The sequence below is a fragment of the Echinops telfairi genome, unplaced genomic scaffold, assembly GCF_000313985.2.
Source record: "Echinops telfairi isolate 266 unplaced genomic scaffold, ASM31398v2 ScPeMD7_7459;HRSCAF=8497, whole genome shotgun sequence".
NCBI classification, from domain to species: Eukaryota; Metazoa; Chordata; class Mammalia; order Afrosoricida; family Tenrecidae; genus Echinops; species Echinops telfairi.
The window spans coordinates 3,549,490-3,552,370 of record NW_022111359.1 but is presented as its reverse complement, the minus strand read 5'-3'; positions in this window follow the sequence as shown (position 1 = coordinate 3,552,370).

Below are 2,881 nucleotides of genomic sequence, written 5' to 3'. Positions count from 1 at the left end.
CTTCATTTGGGTTTCAGTAATTCTTCTTGGTTACATTATCCTTGATCATGCCCTACCAGGCCTCCTACATGTCACTGTTTCTTCAATGTCTAACCAGCTTTTTAGCAAGGCTAACACCATGTCTTTAGCATCATGTCAGGGTCCCATGTCTCATGGTCATTTATTGTTTCATGGGTCATTTTCCTATTTTCTAATCGCTTCCTTTTAGAGGAGGACAGGTAACATTATTCAACAGGCTATTAATTTATATCCTACTATCTAACTCTCATCTTTAATACATGTTGATTAGTTTGTTTGCAATGCAGTCTATAAGTGGATTAAAATTAGTCTCTCCGTCTTCCTTTTGTTTCTAGATGAGCTCTTAAATGAGCATGACTTTGCAGTAACCTTTAGTCCTCTGGACGGTTAATGGTGCCAACTGGATCCGGGTAGAAAAATGTTCCTAGTTCTAGACATGTTCTTTAAAAAGGAACATAAACAGGATCTACATCTTGATTTCTAAGCATAGACAATGCAAACATGATCTAAACGTTACTGAGTATTTACTACATTCGGGTGAATATTTTTATATTATGGACTATTCTGTGGTTAGATGCCAAATTCCTTTGGATTCATGTAGTTCAGTGCCGTTGAGTTGGTTCCATCTTATAGCGACCTTGTGCACAACAGAATGAAACACCACCTGATCATTTGCCTGCCTCGGTGTTGTTCTTACGTTTGATCCCATTGATGCAGTCATTGTATCAATCCATCTTGATCATCTGTCATTTTGGAGCCCCAATACATAGCACAGTATTTCTCAACCTTCCTAATGCCGTGAACCTTTAATACAGTTCCTCATGTGTGGTGATTCCCCAACCATACAAATATTTTCCTTGCTACTTAACAACTAATTTTGCTACTGTTATGAATCAGTTGATCCCTGTGAGAGGGTCGTTCGACCCCAAAAGGGGTCAAGCCCCACAGGTTGAGAACCACTGAATTATGTCTTCTCCAGGGAATGGTCTCTGTTGACAACATGTCCAAAGTTTGTGAGACGGAGCCTTGCCATTCTTGACCTAGATTTGTTTTCCCTTTTGAAAGTTCTTGGTACCTTCAGTACTCTCCGGCAGAACCCTAATGCAAATGCTGTGGTCAACTTTTGCATGCTTATGAGGTGTTTGAAAAAAACCATGGCTTTGATCAGGCATTTAAGTCCTCAAAGGAACATCTGTGATTTTCAATACTCTAAAGAGGTCTTGTACAGTAGATTTACCCCATTGAACACATCTTTTAATCTCTTGACTGCTACTTCAGTTAGCATTGATTTTAGATCCAAAAAGACAAGATCCTTTTCCTTTTTTATCTTTTCTTCATTTATCATGATGTTACCCCTTGCTCACGTTGTGAGGATTTTGGTCTTTACAATGTGCTCCATGTTAGGCCTTATTGACTACAGAAACAAGTCCAGTGACATTCATATATGTATAAGAGAACTTCCTAAGGAGAAGTTATTACATAATTATATATCAAGAAAGCATTCCAACTCAAGTCAAGTCTGATACTAGTCCATATGTCTGTTCAGACTCACGCAGCCACGTGAAATGATGGGGAATGCAGTTACATTGCAAGCAAGTGGGTGCAGGGTCGAGTGGATCGAAGGTGGGTGGACACATGGCAAGGCTCCAGTCCCATCAGGCAAGAATGGGAAGGAGGATAGAGCAGTGCCCAATGTCTCACACTCATACAATCAAGGAATCATCAGGCTACAACTTGATTGACAGGTTACACAATAAAACACAAGTAAACATCTTTCTGGTATCCTTTGCTTGCAGCCATGATCCATTTGACATCGGCAATGACAATGTCTGTGGGATACAGAAAGATTTCTCCCAAGTTGTCTCCCCCGAATACATGCCAAACTTAGCTGCTTGCTACACATCATAAGCACTTGCAGGTCAACAAAAGTAGGTCAGAGGTTATCCTCCTTAAGGGTTATCAGCCATTTAGAGCAATCACACTGTATAGTCTGTCCCACCCTAAGGAGGGCCCACTCCTTTCTGATGAGGACAGTACATTGTTTCTCTGAAGGATAGACCAGGGCGGTCAAGCCCACTCGAGTGACCAGTGTTAGGCTGCCACATTGAGTAAAGGGTCTGCCCTTCTTGTCACATGTATATCACTAGCCCCTCCCCTTCTTATGTGTACATCCCTACCTCATCGCCTTCCTGTCACGATTATGCTTATAGTACAGCCCCTTCCCGTGACGTGTGGTTACCTATAATCACACCCTTAAGTATATATGGACCTTGGCGAGAAATAGACTCCTCCTGTCCTTTCAGCCTGCACTGTGCATGGACATGGCTGGTGTGATGGAGGCTGTCCAGGAGTCGAGCGTGCTACCTTGAAATGTGTCTGACTTTTTCATTTTACATGAACAGTATTAAAGGGTCGTGGCATTAGTAAAATTGATGACCACAGTCTTAGGATATCCATCTTCATGTGTTCCATTTCATTTTTTGCCAACTTTCAGTTACCGTATATTCATAGTTCCCACATTCCAAATTCCAATCATGAGAAGATTCTTGCTATTCTTCTCAACTTTGAGTCATGCCTCATCCGCAAATGACAATCCAGAAGGCTCCCCTCCCATCATCGTGGTCGACTCCCCTGCAATGAAGCAGCACTTGGCAGTTATATTCAGAGCGCCCTGGGACCTGCTGAACCCAACCTCCAGCAGTATCTCCCACCATGTTCTGCAGTGACCTAGCTTCCAGCATCACAGCAACACCCAAGCCTCCACAGTAAGGCAGCTGACAGACAAGTGGTGGCAAGATGGCATTACATTGATTGTTTTGCGGCTCAGGATGGAGCCAGAGAACCAGCTGCAGCCTCAACAAAT